At 29.9% G+C, this 15,808-nt stretch overlaps 1 long non-coding RNA gene across 1 annotated transcript; it reads left to right on the top strand.

Moving 5' to 3' along the window:
* Window positions 1-3,093, top strand: LOC120083590 (uncharacterized). Its single transcript, XR_005483465.2, has 4 exons — window positions 1-141; window positions 239-298; window positions 469-544; window positions 2,783-3,093. It is a non-coding gene; the product is annotated as an uncharacterized LOC120083590 (long non-coding RNA).
* Window positions 3,094-15,808: the final 12,715 nt, after the last annotated feature.

The raw sequence follows: 15,808 nt of genomic DNA, 5'->3' as shown, positions 1-15,808 counted from the left end.
CTCACTGTTCAACTTCCTATACTCAAAAAATTGTCGATCACTATTCACCATTCATCGTCTGTTCATCTTTCGGTCAACATTTTTCTCCCTTACACAGCCTTTCATCTTCCGATCGCCCATTCATCTTCATCGACCATCAGTGTATCATTTCGTCTTCTTCCCTTATGTTTTTTTATTATCCACTGTCTATTCATCTTTCTGTCTACATTTTATTCCTCTTACTCAACATTTCTTTCAGTTGTACGTTCATCTTCTTCGCGCTACCGCTGTGTTTATACATATCAATCAAAATTGCTAGGTAGTTCATACTTTTTAACATTTATTGATTTTTTTTTAATTTCCTAATTTTTCTATTATTTTATTATTCTTGATTGCTGTTTTTTTTTTCCTTTATCTTATAATTTATTGACACTAATCTTTTATTTTTTTTGGTTGAATATAAACAAAATATGGGAAATATTAAAAAAGTCAAGACAACAAAGAGGAAGATAAACTTCAAAATAGGTGAAAGTTCAAAAACTAGAAAGAAAACAAAGGTAACGAGGTAAGTACTGTACCGATACACTTAATCCACTTTATACGTTTTATATGTTTGATACACTTGATGTGATGCTGATACACTTGCTATGGTTCACTGATACACTTGATGTGATGCTGATACACTTGCTATGGTTCACTGATACACTTGCTATGGTTCACTGATACACTTGCTATTTTGAATAACGAGTCAAGTATTGTAATGATAAACTTAATCACTTGATATGTTTATATGTTTGATATACTTGATGTGATGCTGGTACACTTGTCATAGTTCACCGATACACTCGATGGATTTAATACATTTTTTTTAACATTTTTTGGTGTTGAGTGCTCATAACTATATCTTAAATTATCAACCATACATTAGCTAATAAATTATAAAGATGCTTGTTTATGAGAAGAACGGACAATTATGAAGCAATTATGATCACTAATGTACTTCTAAATCATCTATAATTCAGTACTTTTATAACATGATGCTCTAACAAACCAATGACAACCATCTTGAGTATATTCCAACTCAATAGATCTTGAATTGGATCTCAAAGTCCTAAACTCAAAATTAGACTTGACAACTATAGAAAGAAATGACTTCAACAAAATTTCTTTACTACAAAACAAATCCTCTACCTTAAAAGTCAACTCATCTTTAATATTGGTAATATGAATATCTCTAAAAATTGATAATTCATCTCCCAAATCAACCTCAACTATGGAATAAAAAGAAGAACCACCAATTGAAACATCCAAAACCGTTATAGCATGAGTGACTAAAGGATATTTGGTACATTGATCCTTAATCAATGTCAAAAATCAAGAAACATTTTTATCTTCAACAATCTTAAGGACATGTTGAACATCATTACTATCTATATCCAACAAAACTGAAAGTTCAATAGATGACTCAATTTAAAGTTCTTTATGTATCAAGGTAACAAAAGAATCAAATATCATCCCACCATCAATCAAAAGATAATTAGTTTTATAATCCACAAAACACATTCTATCATCCCATTGACCACTATGAAAAACAATTACTGGAAGATTAATCATAAGTACAACAAATTGCAAAAAATATAAAAATTAAAATCGGTTATAACTAAAAATTTGAAAATAAATATATCAGTTCACTAATACATGTAATATAAATATAGCATGCCCCTAAAATACTATATAAAAATGAAACAAAACCAATGTAAAAAATAGAACAAAATCAATGTTAAAAACATCTGAAATCAAAATCAACTCTAAAATTCACATGGAGAAAAAAAAAAGAACAACCAAACACTCAGTTGAGTTCCTCAGATCACCACCCATTATATGAAAAGAAATATATATATATCTCAACTTTCAATTAAATGCAAACGATTTAAGACAAAATCAGAAATCCAACTTCATATAAACACGAACGATTCCTACACAAGAAGAAGAAGAATAAGAACAAGAATAAGAAGAACAAGAACAAGAAATTGTGGATGGCTAATCTCAATACTTTAACTTCAAAACCAGAGAAAATAAAACAAAACAATCGAATCCTAAATAGTTGAAAACAAGAAAAATTGAACTCTAAAAATCGCAAGAACGAAATCAAAATCAGTAACCATTTAGGATGAAATCAAAATTAGAAATCGAACTACATGCATAAACACAAAAAACTTAGATTCAAATGTGTTTCAGAGAGAGAAAAGAAAGAAACTAAGAAAGAAAGAGAAAGAACACGTTCGTGAAGAAAAAAGAACTTGGGTAGTTTAAGAATAATAAAAAATTCAAAATAGAAAATATCTCAAACGTATTTGATATTTGCCATATTTGAAAAGTTTATAAAGTGGGAGCCATAATTGCTAAACCTTGTTTTTGTATTGCTACCCAATACAATTTTTCTATCAATAAGTCCAAAGATCGATCTAGTATATAGGAGATCAACAAGCCAAGGGACCATCTAGCATACAAGATCAAGAAGCTCAATAGTCGATCTAGTGTACAAGATCAATAGGGAAACTAGATAATGTAGCAAAATTTGAGGATTCATTTGGATATATAGCAAAAATCAAGAACAATAAGAATTTTAGCAAACCAACTGTACAACATGTGTTCCATCTTCCTTTATTCCAAGATTGCCCTTAATGGGTTTCAAAAGTACCCCCAACATAAGTTAACGGATTTGAATGACAATGTTCCATATATTTTTCTCTTTAGTTAGATTTGAATTTCAAATTTTAATGTATCTACGTGCATTTGATAGATAAACAAAGGGAAGTGTGTGGAGATGGAGATAGAGTTTGAGAATTTTGGAAAGGGTTTTAATCTGGAATATTTTATAGGAATTGTGGCATCATTCCTATTGAATTGCTAAACCTTGGAAATTCTCAACCGTCATGGAAGATGGTTTTTGAAACTTCTCTACCTTAACAAACTTTGCACAAGGAGAAACCATTTTTCTTATTCTTTTGAGTCTCTTTTATCACTATTTCCTTCTACTTCTCAATCATGTCAGAAGCAGAATTGTAATCTATTGCTTAAAAGGATTATGGAATAACAGAGAGGTTTGGATGATTTTTCCTCCCAAATGACATTAGATGCAAAAGTAGTCATTTTAAAGAAAAAAAAAATGAGGAAGAATTACGCAGAACCAAAGAACATCGCCAGGTAAAAGAGTTTCTTATTCAAGTTATCCGATGAACTTCTTTTTCGTATGTTGAATTAACCAAGTTGAGCATCATCCATATCGTGACTCATTAAATACCTCGTTTTTTCTTATTACTTCTTTCTCTCTCAAGTTAGACATTTGTTAGTATGTTTTTTCCCCTTCTTTTCTTTAAGCTTACAATGTAATTCCTTACTTGATTTGGTAGATTCTTAAAGAGAATAAATTAATCAGGGATAAATTTATTTCTTTATCAAGTTTGCCAAGAATAAGCTCTCCAACCCTCAATCAAATATACACACTACAAGAAATTCGATTTTTTTCGATAAACGAAACCATCGGAAAAAGTAAAAAGATCATTGGGAAAATCTTTCCCGACAAAATTTTGACCATCAACATTATTATTGGAAAAGCCTTCCTCAACTCAAAAAAGTCTTGTCCACGAGAAAAATAGATTTTGTGACGGAACAAGGATGAAAGATTTCTGTTGACTCTAAAAGGAACCGTTGATAAAAAGATATTTCTCCTGATAGTAAAAATTTTTTCACTGTCGGGATAATTTAACTTCTATCGACAATTCTTTTTAGCATCAGAAGATAGTTACTTATCCTGACACTCAATCGTCGAGAAAGATTATTTTAGCATCAGAAAAGTTCTTTTTAATGTTGAAAGAAGTTATCTTTGTCGACGGTGGCCTATTTTAGCATCGGAAAAAAGCTCGACGCTTGTACCGTCATGATTATATATTTAGATATCAAGAATACCTTTTTTTTCTTTATTTACAACTATTAAATCTATTTTTTTTTTACAAATATCATACTTGTTTGAATCTTACAAATATCAAATAAACTAAAATAAAAACATATAAAATTAATTAGATGTCTACAATATTAAATAGTTGTAGGGATTAAAGTCCTAATGCAGCGGAAGAATACATGATTAAATTTGAAATTATTTAGGAAATATAAAATACTCACACTGGGAAATTCCAGAAAAATTATAGAGACAACAAATAACAACAGGCTATTATAAAAATTAATCTAGGTTAAGCATGCTATTATATAATTCTATAGAGAAAAAGGAAAGAATACTTACTTTTGTAGAATAGAATAACTTCGCCAATTCTCCAATTGGATTGAAATCAAGAACACTACCAACAAGACTATCTTCCTATTCTCTAAGAATGTATGAGGTGTGGTCTGTGGGAACCAGAATTACGGGAAGAGAATGAGGGAACTTGTTTATGGAGAGGAAAAAAATTCACAGAACATTTCTGTGTTTTCGATCGCAATTCATTTGCAAAACATAACTAACAGGAGAGAGATGAAAAGAACGTATCCCATGTTTCAGATAACTCCCCTACATGGGAGTTATTTGATTAATTAAATTAATTAATAATTAACTAAATCTAATTTAATTAATGATTTCATTTAAATCATACTAAATCAAACATCTTTCACATCATCTATAGTTTTAATTCAATTAATTCAATTAGATCAAATTTAATTAAATTAATTAAATTAAATAATGATCTAATTCTCCAATTAAATAATTACCAAACTAAAAATCAAAATTTTAATTTAGCCTACATTTGAATCATTTTCAATTGTATTTTTCTCATAACCTATAATTTTAATATGCATCGAATACACATTAATTTTAATCTGTAGTTCTAATATGAGTCTAATTCATATTAAATTAATTGAACTCTTTCAAAATATTTAATTCTTCATAAATTAATTTTGGATCATACCCAAAATTAAATTTATATTATAAAATTTAATTAAAATATAAATTTTATATTAAAATGTATCATTATACATTATATTATGTTCCTAAGTGAATTTGAGCATTTGGAACTCAATTCAAGACATAATTATCTCAATTCCCTTTACAAGCTAGGAAGGGGACCTCATGAAACTACGATAAGAAGCTACAATGATATGAGATTAATTGACTAAACTAATTAACCAAATTAATCAATATTTGTTAACTGTGGATATACTGTGCTAGCACACAAATACTTTAGTGATTAGAGGTGCTAAGAGAAATCTTTGTTTATTATGGTAAAGGAACGTTTCTGTTAATATTCTATCATATTCAAACAATTACATAGATTCTACTTTTGAATGTAATGGTCTTAATTAGAGATTTATGGGTTTATATGGGCATTCTGAAACTCATAAAAAGCATCTAACGTGGAATATTTTAAAAAATCTCTATAACTTTGATAAATTTCCTTGACTTTTAGGTGGAGATTTCAATGAAATCCTTTGGAATCACGAAAAATTAGAGAATCAATAATTATATGCGTTATAATTAACGGAATTGGAGAATCAATTAATATTTAAATATTATTTAAAATATTAAATCATGAATAGGGTATACCGTCTCTTTTTTTTAGAATAAAGTGTTTATTTTCAAGAATGGAATAGAAATTGGTTATGGTTCAATGGAAAGTGATATAACTATAGGATCATTCATACTAAATTGTCAATAATAACATACTGGATTCCATTGCAAAATTGACGGCAATTATAAGACAACGATTGTCTTCCTCAACCAACTTCCTAATGCCTTAACTGAGATCTTTCTCTAGATGGGTTCAAGAAAGATTGAGTGGTTAATGTTTTGGTATATCGGGGACCATAACCCCAAGTATCTTTATATACTAGTTCAATTAGAATTCCCATCAAACTCTAATTAACTAGGAATAGACTTCTACCTATTAAGTTTATATTTAATTAGGAATCTAAGGCTTTAATTAATTAGATCACATAATATGACCCAATCTAATAAAATAATCCAATGTGATAAATTATTAATCTACATGCATAGCCCATATTTTAACTAAACATATTATTATTTAAATACGTCTAACACACTCCACTAAAGATCTACAACTATACTCTTCTCGTTGCAGATATATTTCTGTGTACACGAATATAGACCAATAACAACAAAATTAGTCCTTCACGAGAGTTCATAACACTAGATGGGTCAAATTATCTTCACGAGAGTTCGTAATACTAGATGGGTCAAATTATCGTTTTACCCTTGAGTTACTTATGTTTCTAAGTATCAATGCTCCCTTAATGAATAACCTGTTCATAGTCCAACCATTAAACAAAAACTCCTCTTGGGGCCGTGAGAGAGTATGACCCTTTGTTCAAGTCTCGAAGACACCACTTAAGGGAACATTCATCTACTTACCCAAAAGTCGGGAAGGAGTGAAACCCATCTTGTATTATTATGTTCCCAGATCTCCACTCGGTCGTGTCTCCAAAATGGTAGGCTTGTTGAGTTAGCGAATGTTCGGATTCAGGATCGATGTCGTTACTCAACCCCAAAATGGAACAAAAATTTATTTATTTTCACCGATCTAAAACTTATACCACAAACGTAACAAAGCAGTAAGATCAGGGTCGAATCCACAGGGAGACTGAATCAATCTAGGACAATTTATGAATTCCAAAAAAAGGATTTTGATTGTTTTGGTTTTGATGAGAGAAATTAAACAAAAAGAAACAAGAGCAAGTGTAGAAAAAGTTTTGAATCAAATTCAGGGAAAATCTTGGGATTAGTTTGTATGCTTTTTATTTTCTATCATTAGGTACAATTTTTTTTTTCCAATTATGTAAATCTCTAGACCTATTAGAAATTCTAATAGCCCAATTAGTCAATTTTTGATAAAAATCTAAATCAGCCATAATTTAGTTAAAAAAATTTCTTCTTAGCGATGCCAAGTTAAAACTGAAAAACATTAAAAAAGAGTTTAATTGTCGAGACATTCAACAAGCCGAAAAGCCATATCTTGTTGCATGATTTATTTGGGAAAGATTATATTAGGAACCATATGAACTTGGCCAGAAAAAGTCTAGACCTCAACCATGCGATCCTAATATTTGCAACTTAATCGATCAACAATGCATAGGCTAGAAAGATTTTGGAAACATGAAATTTAACAAATCAATTTGTCAGAAAAATTTATTGAGTTCAATTAAAAATAAAAACAAATCCCCCAAAAGGGTTCACAACAATGGAATAAAATAAACTAGATGGCCTTCAAGAATTAAGGCATACAAGTTATCCCAAGAAAATAATTTAGCCTATAAAAAGCATATTCAGACTACAATGATAAAAAAAAAAAAAAAAAAAAGAATCGAGGTTGACTATACCAACAATTTCTCAGCAAATTGACTCAAATCACTCAAAAACTGGACAAAACCTCTCAAATTTCTCTTTATTTGGGCTTAATCTCGAATGTGTAGTAGCTGCCTTCAAACCTGACCCTGAAGGTCCTATTTATAAGAAATCTAACTAGCCAACGGTGTTACATCTACTATTTCGCGGTCCGATCTTATTCAAACTCATTATATAGAATAACCCTCTCGCATGACACCGACACAAACATGTTGGATCATTGCGTTTGTATCAAATATAAAGTGAGTTATATCCATAATGTCACAAGGATAAGGTACTCAGCCTTATCCCTATACTATAAACCCTTTAGACTTTATCTTGAACGTTGATCCCTATATGTCTCCACATACGGTTTATAACTCATAAGACAACCTAGGATGTTAATTTATTGGATTGAAGGTTATTAAGACAAAACACATACAACACAATCAATAACTCTTTATTAATGATAGTCAGTTATTTACATTTACTATCTACAAATTTTAGAACATAAAACCCAACAATAATATCCAATATAATTATACATATTGAAACAAACCAACTCATATTTACATATTTCAATTTCAAACTCAATATAGAACTTAAAACTCAATTTAAACTTAAGCATAATTATACATTTACCGCTATACCAACTTTGGATCCGATATAAGAACATTAACAAATATAAGTAAACTTTATGCAATCTCTCTTCCCCAACCACTTTAACCTCAAAATTAATATAGCATATTCTCATCTCAAAATTAATCTCAAACTTAATAAATTCAAATGAACTTTATACAATCCCCTATTTACAAATTGAAACAAACCAACTCATATTTATATATTTCAACCTCAATATCCGACTCAATATAGAATTTAAAATTCAACTCTATACATCACAAACATATTCAATGGATGAAAGACACATAAAATTATTGTACATTACTTCAAACCATTGTGATAAACTTTGTGCTTTTGTATACAATTAAAGAGCGCGCACTACATAAATTTTAACTTCTCCAATAAACGAAGTAATTATAGTATTTTTTTCTTCTCGAAAACTAGAAATCATTCATGTTTGGGACAAGAGTGCAATACTTTAAATCCATCTAAATCATTTTATATTTCTGGAATAAACAATCTAAACAAGTAAAACATATACAAAATCACATTCACGGTTGAAACTAAATCAAGGAACACAAAATAAAAAACAAATAAAATAAAATAAAATAGAAGACGATATACCTCAAACTAAATTATACAAGAGAGAAGATTGGGTAAAGAGCTTTGATTTTCTCAGTTTTAGAAACTAAAAAACTTGATGGGTTTAATAAATAATGACGTCATAATAACTGCCAATATGTTCTACTAAACCCGTGCAAGAAAACTTATTAACAAAGAAAGAAAATACAACTTGAAACAGAACAAACAAATCCAAAATTTATGTATTATATTCTATTAAAATAACCAGAATCGTAAAAATTTAATTATGATTCTATTTTCTATACCTTCTTACATCCATTTTTAAACATAATAAATTTAAACTATGTAAATGCTTATGAGGCACCTTTATATGTCATATAATTGCATGCATATGAAAGTTGAGTCTACATGATTTTATGTCAGATAAACCAATTAACACAAATTAATTCAACATACAAAACAAATCAACTTAGTCAACATACAAAATAAACCAATTCAATCTAAAACTTATCTAAAATTTCAACTTTGGTTTATTTTATATATAAAATATGAAATTCAAAATAATGACATTTAAATCTAAAACTTTTAGAAGCATATAAATATGAAATTTAATCTTAAAACTTATTGAAAATTTAAACTTGATACTGAGAAGAAAAAAAAAACTAGAAAGGGGAATTGGCATAATACATGAGGAAGAATCTCAATGTCTGGAAGAGGCTTGAATCATCATCACTTTTAGGAATCAATATTTAACTATGTGAAAATGGGGAAGGAAAGTGACAATTTCAACTTCAACAAGAAGGCGGAAGTAGAACAACTCATTGGATAAGTTGTCAAAAGACCAAGGAAGTATCAAGTAAGGTACGTAAAACATATAGTTTTTCATTACCACTATCAAATCAAGAGGATTAGTTGTTGAGAGATTATATACAGAACTTAAGTTGTTGAGTAAACAAAGCAGTTCATTGATATAATTCAGGTTATGAATTCAATCTTAAACCTTCCCTTTTAACTACATTAACATAGCAACCTTTATATATCACTATGAGATGATAAGAAATCCCATTTCTCAGTAGAGAAAATGGGGAAGAGGTAGAGAGAAGAGAGTATGAACTAGTATATGCTTGCACTTGGTAATCAAACTAGACGATATAAAAATAACCGACCTGGAACAACATTAATGTAAACCCCAACCTTGTTTTTGGTTAAGTCCTCTTAATTATGAATTTAAGTTTTTATAAGTATGTGTGTATGATTATTGAATTAGTTGAAATGGATGAAAAGTTTAATGTGTGTGTATGATTATTGTATGCGATGAAGTCATGTTACACTATGCGGTCAGTCTTGTTGAATATGTGACCAGAAGTCTGAAAAGAGAACATTATGGCTAGGTATGGTCCATGAAATATGGAGAAGGCTATAGAAGAAGCTAAATTGGCTCTTGTGTGAGTCAGAGTTGGCTAAGATTGGTAAAGAGGTATGCGACCAAATTCATATGAGGTTTTTGAAGGTTAATATAGGCAGTGTGCAAGCAACCAAATTCCCTAAGCAAGCACTCCAAGAGGATGCAAAGGTAGTGTGTTAGGAGGGTTGCGAAGTAAGTGTCGATTGAGAGGTTTAGAAGTTAACAAATGAGGCTTTCGTGGATTGACGTGGTGATGGTCTCGTTCAATTGATGTGATGATGAATAGAAGTATGTGATGACTAGGAGAAGATTTAAGTGATCGCAAGCCCTATGCGATGAAGTTAAACTGAAAAGTTAAGCTTAATCAAATAGTAAGATGGCTAGTAGCACCTTTAAAAATGTGAATTGATGATTAGCATGCCAGGTGGCGTTTAGTTAAGGCAAGCTTACATGAAAGCTCAATTATAAATATATCTTGTAAAGAAGGGAATTATTTTGCCAAAATTTTTAGACTCCTAAGAGGAAGTATTACTGCCACTTGAAACTCAGTTGTATTGAGGGAATTTTAGGCAAGCTCGATAAGAGTAGAGGATTTCTAGCTTAGCCAACGAAATTTGATACTCAAATCCTAAGGTAAGAAAGTTAAGATGTTTATGAGAAAATTCTTAAAAGGACGTTTAGTTAAATAATGGTTGGTTTACAATTAAATCTGGAAGTTGAAATCTAGATTAATGTTATGGATGAATAAGTAGGCAGTTGCATCCAAAGGATAAGCAAGCAGTTGATCGGATAGGTTATGCGACAAGCACGTAAGCAATTAGTAAGGATTCATGCAAATGAAGGTAGTCGTCGGGTAAGGTGCACGCGCAGGGTAAGGTGTGAGACTGCATGAAGAAGTGTGTTAGCAGCCGAGGCACACTAAGTGAAACGCACATTAGACGCTCGTCGCATAGGCACGGAATCCTGTCTTCGTGACTTTTTGAGCACCCGTAAGCGTGGGTTGCTATTCTTCAGCCAAGTAAAAGGTAAATTAGCTAAGTATAAGTGATGCGATGAGTTCAGTCACGATGCGATAAAATTAGTAATGATGTGATGGGTTAAGTTATGCGATCAATAAATTAAAAGAAAAATCCCTGAGTAAGATGTTAAACTAAATGTTTAAGTTGAGCTCAAAAGGGAGCTAATGACATTAACCAAGGGATTTATTCTTATAACATAGCAATGTAAATAGGGGAGACGTACAAACCTTTTTGGGAGTAGCTTAAGACAGTGAGTGACAAGTTCTCACAATAATTTCTAATGAGTAGTTTTATAAATGATTTTCAGTGAATAATCAATTTGACTTGCTGTTTTTTATCATGATTTCCTCGATGCATGCTCAAAATATATGTTGATCATGTGATCCATAATTTAAAATAATTAAATTTTATATGTAAATTTGGCATGCGTTTTCAGTACGCTTATGTCAATTTATAAAATATGATAAGTTTCTACAAAGAATTTATAAGCATGTTTATATATACAAGGCACTATGCGATGACATAAAAATTTTAAAGTTTAATCATTTTACCATGTATATGTTGTTTTATGTTCATAAAATGTTTAAAATTTTTTGTGCCTTGTACAAAAAATCTACTCTGAATGTTTGATACCGAAGGAATCGTTAGGTACCTAGATTTCCAGTTATGTTAGAAATCCCTGAAATCGAAGATATGATAAGGTAGTCAGGATCCTATTCAGTTCTACGTACACGTATGACTTATGTTCTCGACGTTGATGAGAACGAGCAATAGGCTCTCTCTCAACTAAGGTTGAAAGGGATTGAGTAAAAGAGTTTTCTCTCATGTTCAGGCAGAGGAGTAGAGGTGTTTTACAGGAATTAATTATGAGTTTTAATTCAAAGTTTTCATATGCTATAATTTCATGTTTTCAGTTTTTATTTTCAAACCTTGAAAACGAGAATGTAAATATTTTATGATAAGCATGTTTATGTTATATATGTATGAAAGCATGTTTCTTAAAAGTAGTCACTCACTGAGCATTTTGAGCTCATACTTTCAAATGTTTTCCTCCATTGGTAGTGCTCGATGTCTCGAAGCCTAACAGATCTACTAGTCAGTCACTACTCAGGATCATCCAAGCATTTTGAAGTTTAGGTGTCCATTTTGTTATGTTTAGACCCTAGTTTTTGTCTATACATGTCATGGGGGAAAGAGTAGAATTTATATCAAATTATTGTTGTATTAAACTTAAGTTTCCAGAATCTATTAATGTACGTTAGTTTGGTAGCTGACTAGCAGTATGTATATATATGCAGTGATTTGATGACGAGTTTATGGTGCATGTAAAGATTATAAACTACTAATCAGGTTTAATAGGTGCTAAGGAGACAAATTCACAGGAGCAGGTTGGATAGTAGTTGTCATAAAAGGGTTGGCGACTGTTGTCTTCACATCCCTTCTCAGGTTTGAAGGATAATTTGGGAGGGGGTATGACAATTAAAGTCAACTTATGAACCGAGATCTAGACATGAAAAGAAGGTGCATTCAACAATAGATTAAGTCAATCCAAATGATATATGGGGAATTAGATAATGCTGAAAATAACTAGTCAATACTAACAAATTCATTCTTATTTGATGAAGATTATCATTATCAACAATCCAATGCACATAATCACATTCTTCGGTGAACAATTCTAGTAGGTAAACTAGATACCTAAACTAGAAATTAAAAGTTACAGTCACAGACTCTTCGTAGATCAAATCAAAAGGTTAAACAAAAAGCATCAAGAAGACCCGTGAAAGAAATTAAATAACAATTAAACGTTATTAGATTAGGGAAAGTCTAGCATACAAAAAAAGAACATCCGAACTTTAAAAATACTGAAGATTCAGCTTAAGTATCTTGAATTTTAAATAACTGAATCTTAAAAATACTGAACTTTAAAAATACCGAACTTTAAAATACCAATGGTAATGCTGTGAAACATCAGCGACAGTGACGTGAAGCACCGACGCTAGGGGTGTGGCTTCTCGACAGGTTGGAGGAGTAAACCTTCTCGATTGTGCGGTCTGTGGAAGAAAGAGGGAAAAATATTAGGTTAGGCAGCCAAAGATGAAAAAAAAAATATGGAGTTGGATATTAGGGTTTTAAATCACCCTATCGTGATGCCTTACATGGCGTCGAGAAAAGTTGGTCTCTCGTGACCGTAATGTAAACTACCATTAGGATAGCCTTAAAAAATAATATCAATTTTTTTAAAACTTCCACGGGCTTCCTTCCACCGTCGAGATAAGTAATTTCTCCCAACGCCTAGACCATACCGTCGGAAGAGGTCTACAAATTTTTTTTCACCATTTTTTATGTCGACAGTAAAAAAAATATTGTAAGGAATACTTGTTTTCCTGACGACATTTAAACTACCCTTGGAAAAACCCATTTTTTCCTACGTCAGAAAACCGTGGTGGCGTTTGGAAAAAATTCGTCGAAAAAAGTCAAATTTCTTGTAGTGACATATGAGAGAGAGAATCAAAGAATAAACATCAGAGAATACATCACACTTACATACAAAATCAATAAAATTCAAGTTCATTTTATGTATCAAATTTCTTTGAAAATCTAGATCAATCAGTAAGATATAAAAAAAATATATTCTTAAATTATGGATAGGTTTCAACAATAGCCTATACTTTGAAATGTTTCATTAGAACTCTTAAATTTCAAAATTGTTTTGACTATTAAAATGTCACACCAAAATTGACATGGAAGCTTGTAATTAGGAAGGCACATATAACATCATTTGTTACTATAATTTAACATTATATAAAATTAAAATTATTAGTACCTGTTATTTTGACTCATTCTTTAGTCAATTATTATATATCAATCTCGAAGTCAAAAGTTCTATTTCCTCACCTCACATATTTGTTAAAAAATGAAATAATTTTTACATATTGCACGATAATTTATTTGAATAATGTTGTAAATAATGTCATTGCCAACTTGATTTACTCATAAGTTTCACATCTATTTTCAATCTATTATTTTAATCCAAGAAAACTTTGAATTACATTTTTGATCTTTTGAAGTTTGGAATTCATGTCAATTTAATCCATGAATTTTAAAATTGAACAATGAAGTTTTAACGTTTAAAATGTTTATTTTTAATTCTTGAATTAATAGAATGCATTAAATAATTAACGGAAGTTGATGTGACAATTTTGAAAATAAAAAATTAGACAAATTAATAATAAATAAACAAAGGAGGTAGAGGGTAGGGGAAAATGGAAATGTGAGAGAGATTTTTATTTATTTTTTAAAATATTATTCTTATTCTTGTTTGTTTATTTTAGTCATTAATTTTTATTTTGAAAATGGTTACGTCAACTTGCATAAATTATTTAGTAGATTTATTGTTTATTGTTTATTTTTTTATTTTTTTATTTTGTTTATGTTGGGGACTTGATAGTAGGATTCTTTTAAATACAAAAAATATTTACAAATATTTACAAAAAGTTCCAAAACTACATAGCATTTTTAGAATTTTTTGCTATTAAGTTTAAATATTTTTGGATTTTTTTTATTTATAAGAATTTCCCTTGATATAGTATAAACTAATTTGATACGTTATTTGACACAAATTACAAACCTAAAAAATTTAAAACCATGTGATAACCATTTCGTTTTTTATTTTTACTTTTTTTTTTTAAATATTAAACCTATAGAACATCAAATCTTTAAAATTCTTGATATGTTATCTATTTTATAACATTTTTTTTAAAAAAACACTAAAAGAGTACTTTTTAAAAACTTGTTTTTATTTGTGGACTTTGGTTAAGAATTCAACCCTGGTATTCAAGAAAGATGCAAATCATTGTTAAATATTGAAAGAAAATATATTTAACTTTCAAAAAACCAAATTATTACTAAATGTGGCTTTAAAATTTTTTGTTATTGTTTTTGAACTTTAGCTAAGAATTCAATTAATTTATTTAAGAAAGACGAAAACTATTATAAAAAATTGAGAGAAAATATTGATTTTCAAAATTCAAAAGCTAAAAATCAAATGGTTGGACCTTAATCTCAATGATTTGTTGCAATGACATTAAATTGCAAAGAAAGGGGAAAAAAGTGAAGAGGACCTCACAAGTCACAACCCAAGGTCAAGGCACAAACAAAACAAAAAATACAACCAAAGGGAATAAGAGAAATAAGAACACCAATATCAAAGAAAAGACAAACACAACTCAAGATAAAAAGGTCCAAAGGAGGATAACCAACTTCAGTCCCCTTAGTAGAAGCCCCACATCACTACGAACAACAAAGAAATACCTCAGACCTCATATCGTAAACCTAACTAACCATCCTACGGTAGCTCCATGGACACAAATGCCTCAACCGTTTACTCACACTAAAATGATAGATTCAAATGAGTAGTGGTGCTTGTGGGTTGGGTTGGGTTGAGTTGAAGGACTTTTTAGACCCAACCCAATTGTTTGAGTTATTAATTCTTTAACCCAAATAATCCTTATTAAAAAATGAACTCACCCTAACCATGAAACATTTAGATTGGATTGGTTCAGGTTAATCAGGTTATTTATCTAAACTTTTGTTTTAAAAAGAAGTAAGAAGTTAATTATTTTCATATAGTGAATTCAGATAAACAACTCAATTTCAATTTATATAATAAATTCTTTCTTTCCAAAGTATTAAAAAAACTATTTTTAGAAGTTGTTAGAGAATAAATTATCCAAAAAAAAATAAAATAAAACTTAAATAAATATGTGTATAGGGCATTTTTAAATATAAAAAAAAATATTTACACTTTATAGC

Source organism: Benincasa hispida, chromosome 8 (assembly GCF_027475165.1).
Source record: "Benincasa hispida cultivar pf3 chromosome 8, pf3_genome.v1.1, whole genome shotgun sequence".
Lineage (NCBI taxonomy): Eukaryota > Viridiplantae > Streptophyta > Magnoliopsida > Cucurbitales > Cucurbitaceae > Benincasa > Benincasa hispida.
The sequence above is the reverse complement of the archived record's forward strand: the minus strand, read 5'-3'. Positions and strand labels throughout refer to the sequence as shown.